The following is a 20,294-nucleotide window of genomic DNA, read 5'->3' as shown; positions in this document are numbered from 1 at the left end:
GGGTCCGAGGGAGACCACTGTGCCTCAGATAGCCGGATGTGAGTCCCTCCTTGTGAGGTGGGGTCATGGGGTTCAGATGGGCTTGTTGCTTACATACCTGGCTCCTTGCCGCGTGGCAACAGCCCTACCTGAGCTACTCGACGTGATAGCCACGGTGGCAGTAGATACACCCAGGCTTTTAGTCATGGGTGATTTCAACTTGCCATCCATTGGTGAAACGTCTGAGGTGGCTCGGGAGTTCATGGCTTCCATGACAGCCATGGACCTGACCCAGTTAGTTCATGGCCCTACTCACAGGGGAGGTCACACTCTGGACCTGATTTTTGTCTCTGGCCAGTGGTTGAGTGGTCTTGTTATTGGAGATATAGACATGGAACCCTTGTCATGGACAGACCACTCACTCCTTTGCCTGGATCTTCGAACCACTGCCCCCCGCCGCAGGGAGGTGGATCCAATTAGATGGATCCGCCCCAGGTGCCTGATGGATCCTGAGAGGTTCCAGATGGAGCTTGGGCCATTTCCTGAGGATCTAGCACATGACTAGGCCGAGGACCTGGTAGCCGCCTGGGATCGGGCAGCTGGTGGGGCCTTGGACCGAGTTGTGCCTTTGCGGCCTCTGACCCAGTGCCGATCCCGTGCGTCTCCTTGGTTCACTGAGGAGCTGAGGGAAATGAAGCGCCGGAAAAGACGCCTGGAGAGCGGTTGGAGAGCCAGTCTCGCTGAATCTGATCGAACACTGGTAAGGTCGCATATTAAGGCCTACCTAGTGGCGATAAAGATGGCAAAGTTTAATTACTTTTCCGCCTCATTGCGTCATCAGGGAATCATCCGGCTGCCCTGTTTAGGGTGACCCGCTCCCTGCTCCATCCGGGAGTGCGGGAGGATCCCTTGGAAGGCAGGGCGGAGGATTTTGGACAATACCTGTATGACAAAATCGCTCAGATCCGGGGGGATTGGGACTCTGACTGGGTAGATCAGGGCAGAGTGACGAGGAATAGTCTTGAGAATGTTATCTGGGAGGAGTTTGACGCTGTGACTCCCGATGATGTGGACAGGATTTTGGGGAGACTTAGTGCGGCCACATGTTTACTGGACCCATGTCCCTCCTGGTTGGTACTGGCTTCCCGGGAGGTTACACGAGGCTGGCTCCAGGATGTTATCAATGCTTTGCTGAGTGAGGGCCACTTCCCCGCTGCCTTGAAAGAGGCGGTGGTGAGGCCTCTCCTCAAGAAGCCGTTCCTGGATCTGGCAATATTGGCCAACTACCATCCTGTCTCCAACCTTCGCTTCATGGCGAAGGTTGTTGAGAGTGTGGTCGCGCGACAGTTCCCACAATTCCTGGAGAAACATCTTGTCTAGATCCGTTCCAGTCGGGTTTCAGGTCTGGGCACAGCACAGAAACGGCATTGGTCGCGTTGGTTGATGATCTCTGGAGGGATCTCGGGACAGGGGCTGCTCCTCTGTTCTGGTCCTGTTAGATCTCTCAGCGACTTTTGATACCATCGACCATGGTATCATGCTGCACTGGCTGGAAGAGTTGGGGGTGGGAGGCACCATGTTGCGGTGGTTCTCCTCCTTTCTCTCTGACCGGTCGCAGTTTGTGTAGGCAGGGGGACAGAGGTCGACCTCGAGGCCTCTCATCTGTGGAGTGCCGCAGGGGTCGGTCCTCTCGCCCCTTCTGTCCAACATTTATGTAAAGCCGCTGGGCGAGATCATCCGTGGCTTCGGGGTGAGATACCACCAGTACGCTGATGACACCCAGCTGTACATCTCCACCCCAGGCCACCCCAATGATGCCCTTGAAGTGATGTCCCAGTGCCTGGAGGCTGTGCGGATCTGGATGGGGAGGAACAGGCTCAAGCTCAACCCTTCCAAGACTGAGTGGCTGTGGCTCCCGGCATCCCGATATAGTCAGTTGACTCCATCACTGACCCTCATTTGTGATCTTATTCAGGAGGGGGGAGCGGACCTGGCAGGTATTACGGAGACCTGGTTGGGCCATGAGGGGGGGGTTCCCCTCGTGGAGATGTGCCCATCAGGCTTCCGTGCATTTCATCAGCCGAGAGCTCAGGGCAGGGGCGGGGGGGTGGCGGTCATTATAAGAGAGGGTCTTGATCCGAGGGAGACCACTGTGCCTCAGATAGCCGGATGTGAGTCCCTTTTCGTGAAGTGGGGTCGTGGGGTGCAGATGGGTCTGTTGATCACGTACCTGGCTCCCTGCCACGTGGCGACGACCCTGCCCGAACTCCTCAATGTTATAGCCGAGGTGGCGGCTGATACCCCCAGACTTCTGGTCATGGGGGATTTCAACTTGCCATCCATTGGTGAAACTTCTGAGGTAGCTCGGGAGTTCATGGCTTCCATGACGGCCATGGACCTGACCCAAGTAATTCACGGCCCTACTCACATGGGGGGGACACACTCTGGACTTAGTTTTTGTCTCTGGTCAGTGGTTGAGTGGCCTTGATATAGGGGATATAGATACTGAACCCTTGTCATGGTCTGACCACTCGCTCCTTCGACTTGACTTTCTGACCGCCGCACCCCGTCGCAGGGAGGCGGAGCCGACCAGGTGGTTCCGCCCCAGGCGCCTGATGGATCCTGATAGGTTCCAGATGGAGCTTGGGCCATTTCCTGAAACTCTAGCTCACGACTCGGCTGATGACCTGGTGGCCGCCTGGGATAGTGCGGCTGCCGGGGCTTTGGACCGGGTCGTGCCTTTGCGGCCTCTGACCCGGCACCGAACTCACTTAGCTCCTTGGTTCTCCGAGGAGCTGAGAGAGATGAAGCGCCGGAAAAGACGCCTAGAGAGCGGTTGGAGGGCCAGTCGTTCCGAATCCGACTTGACACTGGTAAGGTCTCATATTAAGACCTACCTAGTGGCGATAAAAGCGGCAAAATCTAGCTATTTTGCCGCTCTTATCGCGTCATCAGATAACCGCCCAGCCACCCTGTTCAGGGTGACCCGCTCCCTTCTCCATCTGGGAGCGCGGGAGGACCCCTTGCAGGGCCGAGCTGAGGATTTTGTACAGTATCTGGATGATAAAATAACTCAGATTCGGGAAAACTTGGCCACTGACTGGGTTAGTTCAGACGAGATGACTGAGGCAGGCCTTGAGAATGTTATCTGGGAGGAGTTCGATCCTGTGGCTCCCGAGGACGTGGACAGGATCTTGGGACGGCTGAATGCCACCACATGTTTATTGGACCCGTGTCCCTCCTGGTTGGTGCTGGCTTCCCGGGAGGTTACACGAGGCTGGCTCCAGGGAATTATCAACACTTCTTTGAGTGAGGGTGTCCTGCCGGCCGCCTTGAAAGAGGCGGTGGTGAGGCCTCTCCTCAAGAAGCCATCCCTGGATCCGGCTGTTTTGGCTAACTATCGTCCAGTCTCCAACCTTCGCTTTATTGCGAAGGTTGTTGAGAGTGTGGTGGCGCGACAGCTTCCACAGTACCTGGATGAAGCTGTCTATTTGGATCCGCTCCAGTCCGGTTTCAGACCTGGGTACAGCACGGAAACGGCATTGGTCGCGTTGGTGGATGATCTCTGGAGGGCTCGGGATAGGGGTTACTCCTCTATCCTGGTCCTGTTAGACCTCTCAGCGGCTTTTGATACCATCGACCATGGTATCATGTTGCGCCGGCTGGAGGGACTGGGAGTGGGGGGCACCGTTTTGCGGTGGTTCTCCTCCTATCTCTCCGACCGGTCGCAATCCGTGTTGACAGGGGGGCAGTGGTCGACCCTGAGGCGCCTTGTTTGTGGGGTGCCACAAGGGTCGGTCCTCTCGCCCCTCCTGTTCAACATTTATGTGAAGCCGCTGGGTGAGATCATCCATGGTTTTGGGGTGGAGTTCCATCAGTACGCTGATGATACTCAGCTGTACATCTCCACCCCAGACCATCCCAACGATGCCTTGGAAGTGATGTCCCAGTGCCTGGAGGCCGTGCGGGTCTAGATGGGGAGAAACAGGCTTCGACTCAACCCTTCCAAGACCGAGTGGCTGTGGCTGCCGGCGTCCCGGTATAGCCAGCTGACGCCATGGCTGGTTATTGGGGGTGAATCATTGGCCCCCACGGAAAGGGCCCGCAACTTGGGCGTCCTCCTGGATGCACGGCTGTCCTTAGAAGGGCATCTGACGGCCGTGGCCAGGGGGGCTTTTTATCAGGTTTGCCTGATACGCCAGTTGCGCCCCTTTCTGGATCGGGACTCCCTACGCACAGTCACTCAAGCACTCGTCACTTCTCGTCTGGACTATTGTAACGCTCTCTACATGGGGCTCCCCTTGGGGTACACCCGGAGGCTCCAACTGGTGCAGAATGCGGCCGCGCGGGGGATTATGGGAGCGACTGGGCGCTCCCATGTGACTCCTCTCCTGCGCGAGCTGCATTGGCTTCCGGTGGACTTCCGGGTGCGCTTCAAGGTGTTGGTGACCACCTTTAAAGTGCTCCATGGCTTAGGGCTGGGGTACTTCCGAGACCGCCTTCTGCCACCAATTGCCTCCCACCGGCCAGTTCGCTCCCACAGAGAGGGCCTCCTCAGGGTGCCGTCGGCTAGACAATGCCGGCTGGCGACCCCCAGGAGGAGAGCCTTCTCTGTGGTGGCACCTACCCTTTGGAACAATCTACCCCCAGAGATACGAGTGATCTCCGACCTCCGGACCTTTCGTCGGGCCCTAAAAACTCATCTCTTTCAGTTAGCCGGTCTCTCTTGATTTTATGATTTTATGGTTGGTTTTAAATTTTGATATGGATTTTAAATTGATAAATTTTAAACTATGGGCCAAATTTAATTATTTTAAATCTATTTTTAATCGTATTTATGTATAAATGTTTTTATTTTGGCTGTTCACCGCCCTGAGTCCGAAAGGAGAAGGGCGGTATAGAAATTCGAATAATAAATAATAAATAAATAAATATTGGGGGCGAGTCTTTGGCCCCCACTGAAAGGGCTCGCAATCTGGGAGTCCTCCTGGATATGCCGCTGTCCTTAGAGGAACATCTGACAGCTGTAACTAGGGGGACCATTTGCCAGGTTCGCCTGATTCGCCAGTTGCGGCCCTTTCTTGATCGGGATTCCCTGTGCACAGTCACTCATGCCCTCATCACCTCTCGCCTTGACTACTGCAACACTCTCTAAATGGGGCTCCCCTTGAAGAGCACCCGGAGGCTCCAACTGGTCCAGAATGCAGCAGCTCAGGTAGTGATGGGAGCAGCATGGCGCTCCCATGTAACACCGCTCCTGCGCGAGCTGCACTGGCTCCCAGTGGTCTTCCGGGTGCGCTTCAAGGTGTTGGTTATCACCTTTAAAGCACTCCATGGCATCGGGCCTAGTTATCTTCGAGACCGCCTGCTGCTACCGACGACCTCCCATCGTCCTGTGCGCTCCCACAGAGAGGGCCTCCTCAGGGTGCCATCAGCCAATCAATGTAGGCTGGTGACTCCCAGGGGGAGGGCCTTCTCTGTGGGGGCACCTACCCTCTGGAATTAGTTGCCCCAGAGATAAGGAGAATCCAAGACCTTAGTGCCTTCCGTCGTGCCCTTAAAACCCACTTTTTCCAGCAAGCCAGGCTGGTTTAAGAAGAAATTTTAAATGTTTTAATTGGTTTGTATTTTTAAATTTCGGCCAAATTTATATATATATTAATTGTTTTTAATATTTGTATTTCATGTTTTTTTTTAATTCTCAGGGAGAAGGGCGGTATATAAATTTAAAAATAAATAAATAAATATAAATAAATAAATAAATAAATAAATAAATAAATAAATAAATAAATGTTGTGTATATTTTTTCTTACTTTCCCAAAGAGTCAGAAATACCCTCATAGCTACTTATATGTCCTTTATTTCCAATTTGGATGACAGTTTGAAGGCAACCACAGTTTGGCAAGTTGAAGCTAAATGTCATTTAAATATCAAAAACATTAAATTTCACAAAGGTTGCATTAATTGGCAAATGTTGAAAATCCATGTGAAAATATTAAAAGGAGAATATGTGTAATTTATTTATAGGAAAAATGTTGCCTAGCAGTGCATAGCATAATATCTATTTATCTCTTTCTTTTTTCCTATCTCTATCTATCTATCTTATGGATTTATCTGAATGTAATTCAGAGGGCAGAGGTTTTGTTTAAAAGGTAAAGCTGTGTTAAAAATAGAATGAAATTAATAATTCCAGTTAATCCTTTGAATATTAGCATTTTATAATTTTGCTAGCTATACAATGATTTGCATAATGATTTAAGAATTAATAGGAGTAAAATCTCCTTAGAGTGGACCTTGGCTTTGGTGACTTCAGGAATATTGTTTCTTGGTCACAATTTGGGAGTGATTTGCAACAACTGGCAATACATCTTCTAAGGTTTTTTTTAAACATCCCCAATCTGGTTTACTGGGATGTTTGTAGCATCCCATCCAAGTACTTTATTTAGCGTATGGCACTGTTACATTAGCTAGGAGACTACAACGCTAATGCAGAACACTAGTTTGGTTGCCTAAGATTCCTAGCCCTGTTTGGTTCATGCTCACATCAGTGGTTTAGTTTAGTTTAGTTTAGTTTAGTTTAGTTTAGTTTAGTTTAGTTTAGTTTAGTTTAGTTTAGTTTAGTTTAGTTTAGTTTAGTTTAGTTGATTTATATACCGCCCCACTCCCGAAGGACTCAGGGCGGTGAACAGCCACAAGATAAAAACACATAAATACAAAATTTAAAAACAGAATAAAACCAAATTAAACAATTTGGCCGAAGACAGATTTAAAACAGATTTAAAGTGGTGGGTTGCTACCGGTTCGCTCTGCATCGGGCGAATCAGTAGTGGTGGTGGCTTCCCCCACCCACCTGGATGCTTCTGTGCAGAAGCATTGTGCACGCACGTGAACGTGCGCTCGCCCACGAGCAAACCATAGCAACAGGTTTTGAAACCCACTACTGGCTCACATGCTTCCCAAGGTGCACCACAGGGGCCAAGCTGGCTTTGCACCAGGGAAAAAGATGAGCCCCTTTCCTGAAGCGTCATCCAGAGCCTTGTCCCTCCACCGAAGCCACCTTGCAAATTGGCATCACAACTGGGAAGGTCCAGTGCCAACAGGATTCTGTTCTGACCCAGCTCCCCAAACATGACAAATCCTATGTATTTAAATCAATGATTCCTTTATTAGGAGTGCCAGCAGCCCCAGCAAAATGTTTCTCTCTCAATGCAAGCTAACAAGTCTGTCCTGCAGGGAGGTGAATAGTTGTCTGCCACATCTATTCATCTCCGTCCCCTGCCTTTTATCCCCAAAGCTAGGGTGCAACTTCGCTAGCAGCGGTGGCTCTTCTGTCCCAAGGATTGGCCCTCTTCCACTGCTTTCCTCTCCTCTGCTTTCTGCGCATCCACATCAGGCACTGGAACTAGCTGTTCCTCCTCTTCCTCATCAGCCACCTCCAGACCTGAGGACTGACGGATGGCCCAGGCTCTGCCTCTGTCTCTCTCTCTCTGACAGCTCCATTCCCTCTTTCCGCTTGGAACTCTCAGGTTGCCTTGATACTGACCCTGACTCCCACGCCTCCTCCTCATCTGATTTGGCTGTTGGAAGGGCCGGCAGCTGACAGGCCACAATGAATTCTAGCTGTTCATATGAACAGCTTGACTTCCCACTGAAGTGGTACCTATTGATCTACTTGCATATAACATGCTTTTGAACTGCTAGGTGGGCAGAAGCTGAGGTGCATGAAGGGAAGTTACCCTGTTACACAGTATTAGGACTTAGACCATCGGAGCAAAGACCATCTCCAGGGTCATTAAGCCACTTAGCTACTTGGCTTCTATCCAAATACTAACCAGATTTCACTCTGCATAGCTTTCTAGTCCAGCTAGTTTAGTAAAATGCTGCAATAGCACCCATCTGGGATATATGCCATGTATCCTATTAGAAATTAAGGAAATTTAAAAATTGTTGCATGTCTGCCAATTCTGTTACGTAATTTTCCTCTCCAGGCCCTTTATATCAGTTTTCCATCTGTTTTTTAAATAACATATTATTGCAGAGTAACATTTAATTTTTATTTCAAAATAACATTTATTGTGTTTAAAGAAAGTTTAGGATACAAGTACTCAAAAACAAAAGGAGTACCATCTATAATCATATCAGCCGCAGCCTAAAATCAAAGATGTTCACCATACATTCACAGGCTGGCTTAACTCTGGGAGCTACCAAAGTTTGCTTAAATGAAGCTAGACAGGGAGCTCAGGTATTCTGAGTTATAATTTACAAGGTCTGGAAAAGCCAAATAGATTTCTGCAGGTTATTTTGAAACTGTTCTGTATAGGAATGCCACACATTTTAAAATTAGCCTGTTCCATCATATTTTCTATGGTAAATTGAAACTTACTAGTCAGTATCTTGGATGACCTGATTAGATCTCATCAGAGTAAGTTTTTGGCCTATTTGGTATAAGACTGAGTGAAGGAAGAAGTCAAACATTGAATATGTAGCCATTTACCAAATTTTTAGCATGGTTAGGGCTAAGCAAGAAGGAAAGAAAGAGTGAACATTTCACATTCGATCTTACATGAGTGGATCAAGCTTCTGATTTTAAGCAATACAGAGTCTGAATAAATTAAATAGTATCTGAATCTTTTAGCAGAGAACTAAATTGTACATGAAATTGGAAACAGTGCCATTCAAAATGGCATTCTTACATTGAGATTTCTCCCTATTTACAATGAGTTACTCCATGTCAATCCATTACAATGCATAAATATCTTCTCTTAACCAAGAGGATCTCTAGAGCAAGGAGAGAAGTAAATGTACAGTGTATGTAACAAAATACAGAGAACTGGACACAGAGCTGCCCATAGGAAATTCTACCCCTTATATCTCACTGTATCTTTTTAACAGATCTATGCATATCTTAAGTTTAAGCAGTAAGGAACAGATTGTCTTGTTCTTCAGGGTTGAGAATTTTGCTGAAATCCAAGGATCTTTACTGAATAAAGTGAAACAATCATTTTCTCTTTAGAATAAATGTTAAATCAATGGAAGTATTCTGAACAAATATATTTATACATTCAGGGTTGCTTGTTTGATTAAATTAATTTATAGTACAGATCATTCTTGTTTAACCAATGCAGGATTCTGCATAAATGCTAGAAATCTACTTTTAGTTTCCAATTGATCAGTGAAATTTACTTAAAAGTCTTTTGCCTCATCTTAATTCTGTATCTCAGATCAGGCATTACAAACTAAAAGGCCAAATCATAGATTTGGGGAAATAGTGATATATCAATTAAATACATTCATTTGGAAGAATTAGTTTTGACTAAATTAGTTATTAGTGACATCTTTATTGCATAACACTGAACAAGAATAGGAAATGTTCCTACTTTTTTAATATGCAAATCACTTTATCTTCTTTCTTTTTTTTTTTACTTTTTGTGCCATCCCGAAGCAAGATAATCTCTGCTTTACAAAGCTTAATCCCGCTTATATCTATTAGCACATGCCAAAGAGGGCTTTTATTATTTTACCCTAACATAAAATCCACATTTTAAGGTGAACTTTCTATTTTGGTAACTGGAAATATATGATCTACTAACAATTCTGTTCTTTAGAATTTCCACATCTCTACAAAACCTGCTGCAGAGTATTAAAAAGAGAATTTTATTGTTCAGGAGACGAGAAGGGAAAAAAAGGGATTATTACATTGAGAATTACATCTGATCTAAATTCTTTCATATTGCCCTGTGACTACATGCTCTTCACTGTACAGAAAGAAGATTCAGGAAGTAATTTAAAAGGAGGCAGAAAGGGTTTCCAAAATAAGAAATGGAGGAAGGAAGAGAGGCATCGATAAAAGAATAAGTAAAATAACAAATAAAACAAGATTATTCACCACTTCAAGGAGTTTTACTCAGTATCAGATCACGAACGGATATAAATTTAGCCCTACTGACTGAGGTCCAGATCCATTTTATGCTTAATTTTGTTTCTCACAATCTGTCACTAACAAATTCCATATATTAATGATGTGCTATAAGGAAAAAGTGCAGCCACTTGTCTATTCTAAAACACCTTCCACTCAGTTTCATTGGATGTTTCTGATCCTAGTATTTTGAGACAGAATATATAATTGCTTCCTGTCCATGCATGACTCTATAGATATCATGTAGATATAGATCCTAGTATTTTGAGACAGAATATAAAATTGCTTCCTGTCCATGCATGACTCTATAGATATCATGTATCCCATCAATCCACCCACCCCCCCAAATAAAAGAATGTTAAAAGTTTCTCTTTTTTCTCCTATGGAAGATGTTTGAACCCTTACACTACTTTGATTCTGTACCTTTTTTTTTCATCTCTATTATATTATTTTCCAGTATCTATAGTACACAGTATTCTAGGTATGGATACATCTTTTATGTGGAAATACTGAGAATTTATAAATCACTTAAATGATTATGATAAAATATATTTTATTTTCAGTCTCCATTCATAATCAAATCAGTTATGAAATCCGACTCTTTTAAGAGTTGTCACACACTGAAAAAAAAATATTTTCATGGAGCTATCCATTATAATACCAAGATCTTTCCCCCTTTTAATGACAGATAGCTCAGATCTCATCAGTCTTTGGGTAGTTATGGGATTCCATGCCCCAATATTCATCACCGTACCCTTAGTTAAAATTAACTGTATTTGTCATTTGGCTGACAAAAGTATAGAAATCCAGGTTTCCCATCCCTTAAAGTTACTGGTCCATAAAACTGCTTTCAAAAGTTGTTGAGACCTAATCCTCAAAATGCCTGTCATTGTTCCATTTCAATAACTGTATGAGTACTCATATCATAAAAAAAAGTAAAGAATTCATCTTTCAGTAACGGCTTTGAAAGCCCCAGGGCAGTATACCTTTCAGAAAAGGAATAGATCTTATTTACCCTGTTATTTTTAAAGAATTGAAAAGGAAGGAAGGAAGAGAACATCTCATCACTATATTAGTTCTGACGTGCTGCCATTCCAAGCTTCATTCAGATCCACATTTCTCAGGCAGATGTTTTATGCCAAGGAGAATAACTTTGTTTTCTTTTCTACTCTCATTTATTCTGCCTAAAATAATTGTTGCTGTGAATTAATTGACCCTTTTGTGGCTTTTCCTTCCTTCCTTCCTTCCTTCCTTCCTTCCTTCCTTCCTTCCTTCCTTCCTAACATAGAACTTATTTTGCTAAACATAAATAGAAAACCAAAATAAAGGTAAGATGGCAAGAGAAGCCCCATCTTGCTCCATGTGCCCCAAAATAATAAAACCTCCCTGAAAATAAGGCCAAGCACTTATTTTGGGGTTCAAAAAAATATAAGACAGGGTCTTATTTTCAGGGAAACACGGTATTTTTTAGTTTTAGTTTACCATGACGAACATCCCATGTTTATTTTTTTTTCCTTTTCTTTTTGACTGTACTACTTCCTTACGCTCCAAATGTATCTTTGTAAACGCAATTTGACTGAAACCCTCTTCTACCTATCTTCAGTCTTTGTGGATGGCTTTCTGGTTGTACAACTCAATCATCACTTGAAAAGCTCTTTTCTATGATCTCATCACACATCTAAAGTCTGTTACCAAGGTGATTGAAGGATATTTGATTGTAAGGGTCACACTGAACTGCTGATCTTTCTATTATTGTATTTAATTGAACAAACATCATCAAAAGACTTGATGCAAAACAACTGTCCAAAGCCTTTTAAATCAGACTCCTTATTTCTCCTCTGTTTAAAATGTAGCTGCCATGTCTATTCCACCACAGAGTTCTAGAATGTCAGGGCTAAGGTTTTATCCAAGTGATAAAAGGGCTACCTCATCAGATGTCAAATATGGTTTCTTTGACTTCTGGAACTTTTGGGACACAAACCCCAAAAGCTACTCTGCCTTGCTATGACTGAGTTAGAACCAGTTCTTCCACATTCAGACTCTTACAACTTCCAGGCACTTGAATGACACTATTTGCTAGTCCATGGATGGATGGCAGAAGATGACCAGGCTGAGGCCAAAGAAGGGGTCAAACACACATAAATCATGAGTTCCTGCATACACACAAGAGAGCTAAACTAGGGGTAAAATCCAGCAGGTTCTGACAGGTTCTGAAGAACCGGTAGCATAAATTTTGAGCAGTTTGGAGAACCGGTAGCGGAAATTTTGAGTAGTTCAGAGAACTAGCAACTACCATCTCTGGCTTCCCCCAGAATGGGGTGGGAATGGAGATTTTACAATATCCTTCCCCCAGGACTGGGGTGGGAATGGAGATTTTGCAGTATCCTTCCCCTGCCACGCCCAGCAAGCTACGCCCACCAAGCCACACCATGTCCACCAAGCCACGCCCACAAAACTGGTAGTAAAAAAAATTGGATTTCACCACTGAGCTAAACCCAGCCTACCTTGAATGCCTTTTTTATCTCCTGCTAATTTTGCTTGACAATTAATAGTTCAGATTCTTGTAGAGAGCTGAAGCTTGCAATAAATCATTATACTTATTTGAATTGCCTGAGTCTCCTGATTTTTCTGGCACTGGGTGGATGGATGGATGGAAATACTGTACTCTGAACCCCCAAATACTGACTGGCCATAGAGGATGGAGGAGAACCACTGCAGAACACTGCCCACAGTCCTAACTCCCAAACCTGGTCCAAAAGGATATAATAATTAGATTGAAAGCCATTAACAAACATGAGAGGGTCAGAACAATTGTACTGTTCCCCCATCCCAAACCCTCAGAGGTTATCTACAAATATGAAAAATACTGTCTCAGTGATAAAACAGATCCTAAAACTTGACTGAAAAAAATCCCAATAATCTATCTAGGTCCCTCTGAAGCTGAGATCCAATCACTCTCTAAAAAAGAAGGTTGAAGATTGGACAAAAATATATTGAACACTGTCCAGTGCAAGAATAACCTTCTGATAAGAGAATATGCTACTATCTGCTTCAGGATAGGCAGCAACACCCCCTCCTGTAAAGGGGCATTAATTACTGCTTGGAGTCAAACATATGCCAATTCCCAGGAGATCTTAATCAAATGGCTCATCACACAGGTATGTTCAACTCACAGTCATAGGGACCCTGTCCACTTCCTTGGGATCCACCAGTTCAAAGTCTTTTCAGATAGCTAAGCTCAGATATTCCTTAGTCACTTGTAAAAGACCTGCCTAACTGGAGTTGAACTCCAAATGGACCTGAATGACTTTGTCCAACAGATACCATGAATATTCCTCACAGTGGAATAGGGCCACCAGTCATTCAAACATCATAAAGGCTTGCTTTGCCACTTTTTTTGTCACAAGGAAAGTCCTAATAAAGACTGTTACTTGCCCCATGTTGTCTTCGCTCTTCATCTTTCTCTAGGAATTCTCTGAATGTCCCTTTGTAAGTAGCCAATATCTAAGCCTAATTTGTCAAAAACTGGTTTTCTAGGGAAAGGAGACTGTCTTCAGTGTAAACTAGTTAGATGTTTCTGCTATTTTAACATTCTTGGTCTGTTGCAGAAACATTTGGTTTTTAACAGAACTTGCTATAAATATTGTATTAAATGTCTGCAATACATTTTTCCATCTCATTCCAAATTCTTAATAAAAAATGAGCTCGTATCCTAAGATAGGTGTTTTCCTGATGATGTGAAGTGTAAGGGGCTATACATTTCAGAAACAATTTCCTTACAGTTTCTTTTAAAGAAAAGAACCATTGTTTTATCCATCATATGTGGCTGAATAGAACTCTTGTGGCTCAAAATGAGGTAGCACAAGTTTTGTAACGATGACTGCTGTTGCCAAGGGAATTGTGATGCAGCTCTTTCTTTTACTGGAGGTGTATAATTGCAGGTACTCAGAACAGACATAGATCCTTAGATCAGCAATCTTTCCTTTCCTTTCCTTTCCTTTCCTTTCCTTTCCTTTCCTTTCCTTTCCTTTCCTTTCCTTTCCTTTCCTTTCCTTTCCTTTCCTTTTCCTTTCCTTTCCTTTCCTTTCTTTCATTCCATTTAAAAGGAGATTAAAGATATGTGATTAAACTAGGTGTCTGTGTCTAAACATTGTCAATCTGCACCCATCGTACTGGCAAGGTTAACGTCTACATATGCAGGGTTTTTTTCCTTCTCTCAAGGAGCCTTATGAATAAAAGCACACAGGGAAATGTTATATGAATTGAACTATATAGCAAAAGCTAGTAACCACTAGTGCCTGTGGCCTTCTTGGCATCTTGAGACCATTTCATGGGTACTTTTTTTTAAAAAAAAAAATGGCTGTCAAGCGTGCACTTTGTCTCTTCTTAAAATGGCTGATCCAGCAAATGTACCCAGTTAAGAAATAAATGCAAAAGAATATTGTGAAAGACTGGGATTTTGCTTTCTAATTTTCCAGTTCCCATGTAGTTTTTGCTTGTTTCTTGGTTTGTTTTTAAGAAAAAAATAGTTACTATAAATAGTGGGTTAGACAACTGAGTAGATATTAAAGATGTGGTCCATGAGCATATTAGTGCACAGAGCTATTTTGTTACCTGTAATAGTAATTTTTAATATGCCTGCAAAACATCTATAATACTGATATTGTTTCTAGTGTTTTCACATCAATATTTTCTTCATTTAATCATGGCCATAATCACACTTGCAAAACTCACTGTTTGAAGTTGCCTAAAGGTACTGAATAAAATGAAGTGCTGTGCCATGTACTTCCAACATGAAGTAAATAGTTTAAGAGAGGGTAGATTAAATCACAGAAATTGTGTGGAGGAAAGAAGCTATGCCATTCTACAATTCAGCTTAACTTAGCTTTTAATTTTAGACTAACACAATGTTTGAAGATACAACCAAGGCTAATTTATTCCTGTAGGTTTCTCATGGCCATTAATTTTCGACTGGAAGTAAAACCAAAATGCTGCTGTCTGGAGGAGCAATATCCTCACTCCATTTTCCTTGTCCCCAGTGTTCACCTAATGACATGTTTATGTTATGGCCATTGCCATATAAATTGCCAAAGAAGGGAAGAGAGAGGGGGAAGAGGAAAACAGCCATGTCTGTTTCAGGATTTGAACGTTCCAAAAACACCTCTCCTGGGTTGAATCTGAATCATTTCATAACCATAAATGAATAACAGCCTACTCAAAATTAATGTAAATGCTCCAGTTCTACCATTAGAATTAATGGTATTATTCTCACTGTAAATACATAATTTTGACAACAACAGTAATAAAAAAATGAGGAGGGTCTCCAAGAGCTCTTGCACAACTCCCTTGAACCTATATTAGCTATCAAAAATTATCCTATATTAGTTATCCAAAATTAATTTTCCCCTTTCCCCGAAAAGACAGCCCTGAAAAACATGATGAAACACAGACACATGGGTATATTAGAAATAAAAAGAAATCCAACAAGACTGTAAAGCTATTGTGAAGAAAATATGGTAAACAAACAATAGGTGATGGTCAAGAAGTAAAATTCTAATCTTTATTTTGGCACCATATTCCTCAGAAGAGAAATGAAGCTCTAGTTGACCATGGTTGACCACTGGGGAAAAGAAGGAATTGAAGGAGAAGGCAAGAGAAAACTTCGCAAATTTAAATGAATTCAAGTCCAGATGGCATGCATCCCAGGGTGCTGAAGGAACCTGGAAGGCTACAACTTACTTAGAAGGAACAGATTTAGCAGAAAGGGTGGGAATGCTGCACTGTATATATAAAGAAACCATGTGCTGCACAGAAATTCAGAAAACAGAATATGGGCATCCTGTTGAGAGTGTTTAGGTAAGAATAAAAGAGAAGAAACAAATATGGCATCATTAAGGGAGTTTATTACAGACCCCACCTGGACAAGCAGAAGATAAGGAGGAGGGCTTTTTATATCTAACGACCAAATGTTCAAAGAGGTATTGACAAATGCTCAAAATCTTATTTTGCCAGGAGTCCAAAGTCCAACATTTTTTTTTTGTCTTCTCTTATTGACAACTTTATCAGTCAGATGGTAGAATCAAAAACAAGGGTTGAAATAAGCAGGCTGATTTAATTCAGTGGGCCATTTTGGCTGGTGGACAGATGTCTGTGCCTGCACAGTGCATGAACACTGCTCCCTTATAAGTATCTTGATTCAAGTAATACAACTTGTATAACCCTGTGCTTTGAAGAAAATGATGCTTTATTCCAAGAGTCTGTTTTGAAAGTTTTTCACTGGTATATTGATCATCTATCATTGATCTACCAAATTACTATCTCATAGCAATTACAAAAATTAGGGCTTCTCCCATTTTTTGGATGTGGAGCAAGGATTTTACTATTCTCCAAGAAATGCATAAGACTCCTCAAAGCTCCTCTGTGATCAACTTTTCATATGATAGAAGAGAAAAATTCATGGAGAGTAATCATATTTGTTGTGTTAGCTGTGAAGTCAGGTACGACCCATTGTGATCCCATGGACAATGTTCCTCCAGGCCTTCTGTCCTCTACCATCCTCTGGAGTCCATTTAAGCTCACGCCTACTCCTTCAGTGACTCCATCCAGCCACCTCATTCTCTGTCGTCTCCTTCTTTTGACCTCAATCTTTCCCAGCATTATGCTCTTCTGCAGTGAGTCCTTCCTTCTCATTAGGTGGCCAAAGTATTTGAGTTACATCTTCAGGATCTGGCCTTCTAAAGAGCAGTCAGATCTCTAGGACTGACCGGTTTGATTGCCTTGCAGTCCAAGGAACTCACAGGAGTCTTCTCCAGCACCATAGTTCAAAGGCTTCAATTCTTTGGTGCTCAGCCTTCCTTATGGTCCAACTTTCACAGCCATACATTGCAACTGGAAAACCATAGCCTTGACTATACGTACTTTTGTTGGCAGGGTTTTGCTTGTACTCTGCTTTTTAGTATGCTGTCTAGATTTGCCATAGCTTTCCTCCTTTACTTGGTTCAAAAGTAAGAAAATTTGTACAGATTCCAAGCTTTACGAAGCTTTTTACATAACGGTCCTCTCACACTATCACAAAGAGCAAAGTTTGGGCTTTTTACTAAATGACGATATAGTATATTCAGCTTCTTGTCATCCACGTGTGAACAACTGTAAATAAAGCCAGTTTTTAAAAATCCTTTTCTGGATATTAACCTCTCTAGGTCCACATATCTAAAAGTTGGAAAATTCTATTTTGCTGAATGCTTTATAAAAAGATCTCATAAACCCATTCACCCATAGAGACATCAGCCAGCAAGCTGTCAAAGACAAAAAGTTTCAATGTAGTTCACCCAACTGATACATGTTGAGCAACCACCACCACAGTATAATAGCAATTTATAGTGCAAGTGACAATTCCCTGCCTCCAAATGCTATTGGTTGCTACCAGGAACTGTATGAAAACTGAGAACACGGCACTCACGTGGTCATCCACCATCAATACAAATTGAGCTACGATTAATGAGTATTGTTTTTCCATTGGATGCTACTTACGAAGGATACCTAAGGAACTTTATCTGTAATTCTATTATGGCCATTGTCTATGGAATAACAGGAGATATAATCTAAGATTTGGAAATCTCAGCTTGTGGAGTTTTGCAACAAGAGGACAAATTGCTAAAATTAAGCAGTCAATGTTATTAAAGATTTCAGTTCATAAAAAAACCGTAACGTTTATTTATTATCCTTTCTTCTCTCTCTGAGTCTATCCACATTATGATCTAAATAAAAACATTTCAAATCTCACTGAATCATTTTGAAAGTTAGTTTTTCCATGGTCATCACATCGTCCTTGTAGTTTGTCTAGAGCAGGTGTGGGGAACCATGGCTCTTTATGACTTTTGGATTTCAACTCCCAGAATTCCTGAACCAGTATGGCTGGCTCAGGAATTCTGGGAGTTGAAGTCCACAAATCATAAAGGGGGTCATAGTTTCCCACTTCTGGTCTAGAAGTACCAGAATTGATCTATGAAAATCCAAAAAAAGAAAAAAAAAAGCCATCACCAAGTGATAGAAAGAGATACCAAAACCTTAAACATTACCCCATGTTTGCTCAGATTGTCTTGTCTACAGGTTAATTGCAAGTATTCTTCAATGACTGAAATGTAATATTTAGCACTGACCAAGCTGGTGGGGATTGCTGGAAATTCTAAATTCTGGAAGGTCAGTAGAACTGTATTTCTGTTGTAATTCTATATATCACACAGAAGGAAGGAGGACAAGCCGGACGTAACATGGTTGAAATATATCAGTTTCCAATCATCTCCTAAGAAAAACAACAGCAATAAATGGTTGGGAATTATTGTTCCATCACTGAATAGTCATGCAGTTATAAATTGAACAATTTCAGAGGTCACATATTTCCCCAGCCTTGTAGCAACAGATACTTTCAAAGACTGAGCAATGGTTTATTCAGGCCATCACAAAATGACTTTCTAATTTCTTGGAGCATTAGCAACCAGTCAACAAAATTTAAATAAATGAAATCCAATCCTTTATGGGTTTTTTTTTCTTTTATCTATGTATATATAAGTAGAATATGGCATAATTAAATTATTTTATACAATAAAAGAAATCATAAATCATCAACCAGTCAAAAGTAATCTTAGAGTGTTAAATTTGATTATGTCTTATTTCAAAATATTTACATCTTAGGGACATTTCAGTAGAACATACTGAAATTCTCCGTACTTTTAGATAAAATGAAGGAAACAGTGAATCCTGTTAGTCAGGGCTCCATTAACCTCATATCGCACTTTCAAACAAGTATTTGTACATTGGGCTTTAATTAGGATTAGTAGTCTAGGTTCAATTTTAAGAGCTGTCAGTTTACGCCATAGTACATCTGTACTTACCATATCAAATACGGCTGTAAGATCTATAAAGGCTGCATATAACCTTTATAGATCTTACAGAAACATGAAATGTAACAAATATGTGCATACATATGTTTTGTACAATAATATGAAAGAACTCCCCCCCCCACAAAACAAAATCTTTGAAATTGGAATTTTTTCTCTTTTTAATTTGTTTATTTTTAAATTTCAATTTAGGAATGTAACCCTATGCACATTTATTTGAGAATAAAATTTCATTAAAATATGCCCAGGAATACAAATTTAAACATATCAGAAAATCAAAATATGCAAGCATAATGAGTATATAAATTGCTTGAATAAAGAAACAACAATTAAAAGTGACAAAAAGGAAACTTTGTTACTTAACTTTTATGAAGAACAGTTCTGACTTTCTTGTCTGTCTCCTCCTTGTTTGCAGTTTTCTTTGTTCTAAAATTTCACAGGGTGGCCTTTCTTGTTAATTTACTGTGATACTTTAAGAAGCAGGAAAAGCTGTTATAAATCCCACAGACAAAAGAGGAGCTGTAGGAGGCTGGAAGACAGATGATGGTTATATCACAGAATAGTGTGCAGTATGGCAACCTATTTATATTATTTAGACAGTAGAGAAAAGCCCAAGGCAATGAGGTCAGATCAATTTGATTCAGTCTACATAAGGTCAGCTCTGATGTTGTGATCTGCATCTCAATTCATCCTAAAGACTGAAGACCTAATGTTTAACTTTCGCCGTATTCAATTGTATTGCAGCCACAAAGGGAAATCTATAATATGAAGGAATATACCAATGAACTTAATGATGATGATGATGATGATGATGATGATGATGATGATGATGATGATGATGATGATAATGAAATGGCCATTGGCTGTATGGAAGTGTCTTCCTATGCACATCTGTGTTCTATGAATAAGGTAATTCTGGAACTATTCCTGTTCAGCAACCAAACAGGTATCTTAGTATGTACACATTCAACAGGCTGGAAACTCAGAGCTCAGGTTGTGGATGCAAGAGTGATAGCGATGCATTTATAAGGATTTTAATGTAAGCATTTATAAGGATTTTAAACACGGCTACATTCAACACAGAACTAAAATGGCAGACAGAAGTGGGTATGGAGTTTGAGAGTCTTAGTTTTGTTGGGGCAGAGGGAGTGTTTTGGGGGTACCTGGGAATGCCTTACAGAGTACAGAGGTTGCTAGTGTAGTTTTTATACTACTGTGTTAAGAGAGCCATGGTGGTGCAGTGGTTAGAATGCAGTACTGCAGGCCACTTCTGCTGACTGCCAGATGCCTGCAATTTGGCAGTTTGAATCTCACCAGGCTCAAGGTTAACTCAGCCTTGACTCTGTAAAGCATTGTGAAGCGGTATATAAGTCTAAATGCTATTGCTATTTTATTGACTCTTGCAAAGTCTTTGCAATCTCAGACACTACTGGATACTGCAAAATCTCCATTCCCACCCCATTCCAGGGGAAGGATACTACAAAATCACCATTCCCTCCCCA

General features: G+C 42.1%; 1 long non-coding RNA gene across 1 annotated transcript in view; it reads right to left on the bottom strand.

Moving 5' to 3' along the window:
- The window catches only part of LOC148116468 (uncharacterized), a 74,456-nt gene extending 55,076 nt beyond the window's left edge, over positions 1-19,380 (bottom strand). The window contains exon 1 of the long non-coding RNA XR_015729571.1: positions 18,055-19,380. This is a non-coding gene — a long non-coding RNA (uncharacterized LOC148116468). The remainder of the gene's footprint in view (positions 1-18,054) is intronic.
- Between the last annotated feature and the right edge of the window lie 914 nt (positions 19,381-20,294).

This window comes from Pantherophis guttatus, chromosome 1 (genome assembly GCF_059756535.1).
Source record: "Pantherophis guttatus breed Tessera chromosome 1, ASM5975653v1, whole genome shotgun sequence".
NCBI classification, from domain to species: domain Eukaryota; kingdom Metazoa; phylum Chordata; class Lepidosauria; order Squamata; family Colubridae; genus Pantherophis; species Pantherophis guttatus.
The sequence above is the reverse complement of the archived record's forward strand: the minus strand, read 5'-3'. Positions and strand labels throughout refer to the sequence as shown.